This window comes from Haemaphysalis longicornis, unplaced genomic scaffold (genome assembly GCF_048455015.1).
Source record: "Haemaphysalis longicornis isolate Haplotype H1 unplaced genomic scaffold, Haemaphysalis longicornis Haplotype H1 scaffold_6, whole genome shotgun sequence".
NCBI classification, from domain to species: Eukaryota; Metazoa; Arthropoda; class Arachnida; order Ixodida; family Ixodidae; genus Haemaphysalis; species Haemaphysalis longicornis.
Window position 1 is genome coordinate 141189686 of NW_027526407.1, and position 7766 is coordinate 141197451.

The 7766-nt window shown below is 43.3% G+C and overlaps 1 long non-coding RNA gene across 1 annotated transcript; it reads right to left on the minus strand.

The window, feature by feature from the left end:
- Positions 1 to 414: 414 nt before the first annotated feature.
- Positions 415 to 7209, minus strand: LOC144141159 (uncharacterized). Its single transcript, XR_013316452.1, has 3 exons — positions 6573 to 7209; positions 4877 to 5146; positions 415 to 1992 (listed from the first exon to the last, which is right to left on the minus strand). It is a non-coding gene; the product is annotated as an uncharacterized LOC144141159 (long non-coding RNA).
- Positions 7210 to 7766: the final 557 nt, after the last annotated feature.

Consider the following 7766-nt stretch of genomic DNA (forward strand, 5'->3'; position numbering starts at 1 on the left):
ACATGCGCTTTTTCACTTTCTGTATCCACCAGGAAAATGGCTGCCAATTTAGACAGCGATTCTAAATAGTAGTTGACGTGCATTTTAAAATAATCACAAACATTATAGCCACAAAATTAATTTTTACAAGTTGTAGACATTGCCCGTTACACCAGACATTGGACTACACTGTCAAGAGCTTTGACATCTACAATGACGTCTACAAAGCAGGCTTATACTGGTAGAATGTTTCATACCATAATTACTGTGTGTTCAGAGCTCACGTGTGAAGTATGGATACTGCTGCTTCAGCAAGAACCGAGGATGAGCACCCTTCCTGGTTCTGAAAAAAAATAACAGAGGAAATGCCTTAAGCAGGATTCTGAAACGGGGTTGAATGAAACAAGAATGAACAAGAAATTCTTTCAAAACATGTAAAGCAATGCAAACAAATATTTATTTCAACTTATTTCTACAAAAGACCACCTCATGAAGACTGGTGGTGGGGTATTGGCTCAAAAAAAAAAGCAGAGAGCACTTATACAAATGCTACAGGGAGCTTTCGCAGCCAACAATTGTTTGAACACACCTAAACTAATCACTGTTCAACAAACTCATAAAAAATGTTTGAATGCATAAAAAACCAGTGGTAAACACAGGAAACAGTTAAAACAGAATGACGGCACAAGTTTGTCCCGTCGTTCTCTTCTGTGTCCTGGGTTTTCCTATGGTTTTTCATCCATTCAAACATGTACCAGCTAGCCCAGTCCAACACCTTGGTATCATAAAAATATGGATAGTCAATCCTTACACAAAGTTGAAAAAAAAGAAAGTATAAAGTAGGTGACAAAATTAAAACGACAGCAAATTGGTTGGCTTTTAATTTTAAATGATAATATAAAAAATAATGGCATGAATGAAAGTGAGCAGCACGCGAAGTACCTTGTTGCTAGCCCGACATTCCACTTTGAAGCAAAATGTCCGCTTTCAACACTACATAGGCTAAACATGCAATGAGGCATTCCTTTAGGCACACAAAATATACCATAATTGTTAAAAAAGCTACGAATCAGTTGAAAAAACCTGACCACGACAAATTGGAATTAGTGACTAGATACAGTTTCAGAAATACACAGCGACATCATATAAAAATATATGGTTCCCATAAAAAGATTGATCATAACAAAAATTCAGGACATTTATCAGACTGGCATCAATGTACAAAGCAGCTTAATGAAGGAAGGCGGTCTTCACTAAAAACATGTTAATATTGGGAGCTCATGTGCTTCCCTGCAAGTTGGGTGTGTAAACCCACTGACATCTTAACTAACCCGCCTGAATCATCACTTGATAGACATTGAGGAATTTTACGAATTGGTTTATTGTAGCCAGCTGTCTAGTTTATTTCCCTATTTTTCTTGGCATTTCGTGTCTAATTCTAAATTTGGTGACTAGATAGCTTTTACTATGGTCATGCACTGGTGACAACGAATATTTGATTTTACTTTAAAAAAATTTCAGTTTTGTTTTATTGCTCACCAGCCAACGATCTGAAATATCAGAGGTGCTTAAAACGTATGTTGGCATTTCCTTCCTGCAGTGTAGTACAAATAATCATGACTTTTACCATAATTTGTTCACAAATCGTAATATGTGGAAAGTATTCAGCTTAATGAAAATGTCATTTCAGAAGCATGCACAATCAGCAAGGCCTCAATGACTTTCATGACGTGGTCGACTTGTTTCTGTCACAAATAACCTGAGTGCAGACACATTCCACCGAAGACGAAGGTAACATGCCCTCTTGAGTGATGAATATTTAAAAAGCCTTACGAGTAAATTTGCTGCTGAGCACGTGAAATTGTGGCATTAAAACAAAAGATCCCTCTGCGGCATCTTTCACTTGGAGGAGCGCTTGACCACAAACTTTGAGAAGCTGGAAAATGCTCCATGAGCCGCTCCAGCCAGCAGAAACGATGCAGGACACAAGTTGGTAGGCGGACCGTTGGCATCCTGCGATTGTGAAGATATTTCTGTTTAGTAGATGCTCTTCTTTTTGTACCACTGTTTATTTCACCTTTAACAAGCAGCTGAACTCCTTAACGTTCGCATAATAAAATGCTGCAATGCGGAACAGTTAGCAGGGTTACCTCAATTTTGCTTTTCTACGAATTAACACAATGTAGGTAATCTGCACACAACTACAATCAAAGTACAATTTTCACCTACTTCACTGCTAACATCAGCGTTTGACTGCTCAAGCACAAATACAGGTTAGACATGTGAGCAATCTGCTAAACGTATCCCCACAAACTGAACAATCAGGCATCAGAAATCGGCAAGGAAGGAGGTGTCACGTTTAAATGGCCCTTTTTTTGTTCAAAACATAAACAACACCTGGAAGCTTGAAGCGTGAGAGGGGGTCTTTCACGCTGACAATGTCAGAACATAGCTTGCTAGTGGGCACCTGCACGATGTGCACAATGTGTTTCTTGAAAATGCGTGCGAAAGTTTGATTGATGTGTAGGACGAGAATTGCAGCACGTTTTGACACAGGCCTTGTGGACACTTCTGCCTGCTAATGTCAATGTGGATTCTTGCTAGTCGCCCTCTTCGCTTCTTTCTGAATATAATGCTTTAGGCATTATATTCAGGACAACGACTGCATCAAAACGTGCAGCAATTACCTACGTCCCACACATCGGTGAAACTCTCGCACACATTTTCAAGACACGCAGTGCATACATTGTGCATGTGCCCACTAGCAAGCTGCGTTCTGACATTGTCAGCGTGAGAGACCCCCTCTCACGCTCCAAGCTTCCGGGTATTGTTTATTAGATTCCATGCGCTGAATACAAATCAGTGTACATTGGCGAAACGGGCAATCTGCACAGAAGATTAATGCAGCACTGGAACGAAGTGAACAAGGGCCATGCAAAAACAAGTCCACTGGCAGAGCACCGTGAGAGGACGGGACACATGGTCGACTGGAACAAGACAAAATTACTGACAACTGAGTGCAATCTATCTTCTCGATTACTGCTCGAGTCCCTCATTGTTCAGACGACGCCCAACATTATCAACATAATGGATGGCAATCTGCACCATATCTATGCAAACTCATTGCGCCGCGTAATGCCCAATATATAGCTTCGTTTTCCACGACACATGCTCACCGTGAACAAGCAACAAACCGTTAAATGGCTTTCTTGACTTGGTCAGCGACCTACGTTTCATCACTGCAATAATGCTTCTACCTGCCTACACGGCATTCCGTCAAACACTGGACTACACCACATGAGCCATTGGCGTTCTTAACCTGCACCAGAGTATATAACCTTTCACTACTGCTATGAGATAGACCCATAAACGCACTTCAATATGGCCTTTATATTTAGCTCTTGGAAACATTATGTATAATTTTACCTTTAAGTTGCAGCTGCTACAGCAGCTGGTACTATACCAAAAACATGAAAAAAAAAACGGTGGTTTAACACGCCAAAGCTACACTTGGGATATGGGGAGCACTGTAAGGGAAGGCTTCGCATTAATTTTGACCATCTGGGTATTTTTGTGCGCATCGAAATCTCCAAACACGGGCGTCTTTACGTGTTTCCTCCATCTGAAAAGCGGCTACACCAAGCGGTATCTAACCGACATTCGCCTCCACAGCACACCACCCTAGCCACGGCAGTGGGTTAAACATATGAAATAAAGCGAGTTTTGGAGTGCAAATGAAAATATTAATCACACGTCTTATTTTCCCAATCGATGTACCTTTTGAAATCCACCATGCAATCCCCCCTCCCCTACCGGCCTACCAAAACACCTTTGTCTTAAGAGGTAATCAGGCTGTTGTTAATGAAGTAAGTATTTACAATCCGAGACTTGCCACCGTTAAAGTCATGCACTTTGTTTTAGAGATAAGCGACATTAGCCATTTGCAGCACCAGGAGTTAATTGTGCTAAGATCAGATTGAAAGCATTGACGGTAGTAGTTGAAAGAAATTGTGTGATAAATTACAACATCATCTGCAAATAGACTTACATGGGAGGATATGCAACATGGAAGATAGACCAAGCAACCTGCCTGGGGGGACAACAAAGTGGCACGAGCAAAAGAAGTATACAGTTATTAGAAGTAAACTGCATTTGAGAAGAATGAAAATCTTTTGCTCAAGTGAGGACATTAGGGTGAAGTTTGAGAAGTAGTCTGTGGTGTGCAATGCGATTGAATGCTTTAGAAAAATCGAGAAAAACTACCGCAGTTTGTAAGCCTGTGTCAATGGATCAATGTAGATCGTGAACAAATCCTGAAAGTTGTGTTTCTCAAGTAACCCTTGTGAAAACCGTGGTGATACTCGAATGTGATGTTGTGATTTTATAAATAATTAGCGACCTGAGAGTGGATGAAATGTTTCCTGACCTTGCATATGGTGCTTGTTAGGGAAATTTAATGGTGAAGTACCGTCTCCTGATTTAAAGACTGGTGCTACCTCGACTATCTTCCAACCATTGAGATTAGTGCCTGTCATGAGAGACTGCGAAAAAAGCGCTGTCAGAATTCTACAGACTGCGGGATGTACTTTTCGGTATAGTATAATTATTACCAGTATGATCTGAAGTAGACCAGTTTGTATTGCAAGTTTAAAACCATATCGAAAGATCCTAAATGTTTGCTTGGCTTGATTACATACGAATACTTGCTTCAAAGTAAGTTCAATTTCTCTTCTTGCCCTTTAGTCGTCAGCCCCAGATTCTCTTCAATATCTCTGCTAAGCAATGACACGCTCCATACGCACAGCACTGCTTCATGAAAATGTTTCAAATAATCAGAGGCCACAGCACTGCTAACAGGTATACATCATGGCAAGTTCCACAACATGCAATAACTAACCTGAAAATACATAATCGGTGGGTGCACCGATATGGCAGCAGTGCCTGGACCGATGTGTCGAGCAAATGCGCTGACTTCTGAACGGGTGGTCCAAGCGGCCAGATGATGGATGAATGACCATTCCTGGCGGCAAAGCGTACGGAGCACCAACGAAAGGCCAGGCAGTACTTGGGTACAGCTGGTGCAGTGTCGGTTGGCCAAGGGAGGCCCTGGCAAAGCCTTTGAAACTGGACTGGAAGGCAGCTGACCCAGGACAGCCAGCAGCAGCACCTGCAGGTGCATAATCTGTGAGTGTGCTGACACTTGTTGAAATACAAGAAGAGCACACACAAAGCACGAATGCTTACATCAAGTAGATTTTTAATCGTTTAAAGACAGTAACCTGCAAAGCTAGCTACTGAGCTAATTTGCATGGAACGCATGCTAGCAGCTCATCTGTATCCCTTGCTTTCAATCGGAACTGGTGTGTGATAGTTGAGGCTCCTCCATTTCAATGTCTGACTTGTATCTGCACGTTCAATTCTCCAATATAAATCGAGTTGAGTGAGTGCCTACAGCTTTTTTGTTAGTCTCTGTATGGCCTGCGGTTTTGCGAAAATGAGAACTTGCGAATTGGCTCAATTTTCTGCACTAATTTAAACAATACATATGCCTCTGATATCAAGCCCCAGACTTCACGAGAGCTACTCTGACAGAATCGGCAGGCGCCTCGTAGGCGTTGTGAAATCTCCCCCACTACCCCGAGACTATGCTAACTCCCTGCGAGGCCACATGCGCGCATTTCACCTTCAATTTGCACGTATGTGAATTCTATACCTCTATGAACTCTCAGACGGGCGTCCTCATATTCGTGCCGGACTCGTGAAACTCGGCAACGTAAATTACCGCACTCGCTCGCTGGCACGCGGCCCGAACTCTCTCACTGTTTCCGGCCCTTGCATACTAATTTCTCCACCTTGCACTTCGTAAATTCTCATGTTTAACTACACCTCGTGCGCCCTCATCTCTTGCCTGCTTTTCTTCCAGCACAACTCCGTCAGCACCCGGTCGACGCGTACGCTGTCGGGGCGCGTTGGCGAGCGAGTACGGCAATTTCGCTGTTGTCGAGCTTCACGAGAACAGCACACATATCGCGGCCCGAAGACCGCGAGGCGTACGGTCGCCGGTCTCGCGAGCGCAATAGCTGCGAAGCGCACTGCACGGAATTCGTGAAGGGGGGGGGGGGGGGGAGAGATTTCACAACACCTACGAGACGCCAGCCATGGAATCACGTGTACGCGTTTTCACATGCACTTCCAGGGAACCTCCTGTTCATGTTATTTCTTGGTATACCGCGGGTATTCACGAGGGAGGACTAATCACAGCGTTGTGCCACTCACGCGAAATTGCGACTGCGATCTGCAACCGCAAAGGCACTGTTTGAGAGACACATAAACAAACGCCCCGGTGTTAAAGAGCCTTGCGTGATGTGAAATTACTAGCAGCCGTGTACCATAGCGCGAGCATCGTAGCCAAGGTCTAGCTTCAGCGTAAATTGATGCTGACTTCTGCGGAAACGGTGGACTGGGCGCCAAACAAGTATACTAACTCACGTAGGCTCTCAGAGCAAACGAGATGGGGGTCTAGCGAATTACTGACCCATAAACACCAGAACTCATTCCAACCAAATACAGAATAATAAAAAATGCGTACTTACCCGAGCAAAAACGATGTTTCCAACGTAAAATTCTCCTTCACTGTCGTCTTCATCTCGCGGACACACGAACACGCTTTGTTCTGATGCAATGTCATCCACTTTTGACGCGCAGTATGTTATCCGGCGATGATCGTTCTTCCGGGGTCCCCATGTTCAACACACGCGTAGGTTAGAAGGGTAGACATCACCCACAAAGCTTCTATAACTATGATTTAAGCTTGAAATAGATAAAACAGATTAAATCACGCCACCAACCACTCGGCACAAAACGCCATGAAAAAACACACACAAAAGTGAGAGATAGTTGCCAGACTTCAAATGCAGCACCTCTATGTTTGACGAAAATTGTGTTACTACTGTAATGTTGGTAATTATCTTTCTGCTTTCAAAGTCTGAAATGTGTTTATAACTTAAATTTAAGGTTTTTAAACACAAAAAGTGAATACACATAAAGTAATTGACATATATACTGATATTGTAAAGAGGTTTGACGTTTGTTTTGGTTTTGTTTTCACGGCGGGCTTCTCAAGAGAGAACGTGCGAGAAAACGAGCTACTTTGGGTTTAGGAAGAGGGCGGTAAATGTCGGCGTGATAGAAAGCAAGGAACAGGTGCTTACCCTGGTCGTTAAAAAAGGAGCTAATGAAACCCTCACGTAAAAAAAAAAAGAAAAAAAAACGTTCGACGAGGAATCGAACCATTGACCTACAAAACAGTAAACGGACGCGTTAACAAACAGCTATGTCGGCGGGCGTGTTCAAGGCGCCTAAAACAACTCTATAATTACGTAAGTTGTCAACGAATATTGTTGCTTGTGTCTAGTCATCGCCTCCTTTAACGATGGTCTAGTTTATGCTGCATTTTTGAAATTCTGGCTGTCCTAACGCTTGTTTCTCACGCACCGGTCTTGCAGACGAGGCCGCATTGATAGCGCTGCAAGCGATTGAGCCAAAGCTCCATTATTTGACTCAAGCAAAGCTATCGCAGTCAACCCGACCTTTTCTGCGCAAGCCACGGCAGCCACGAAATAAATGGAATGTGCCGTTAGAATTATGGCGTTGATAACGCTTGTTTGACCGGCACCGTCTTGCAGACAAGCAACGTCGCTCTAATACTACAAGCGATGTCACTCCTGGCATGTCAGGCGCATCAAACCCATCGTGTAAAACGACTGCTAACGGTGCGAAAACCTCTG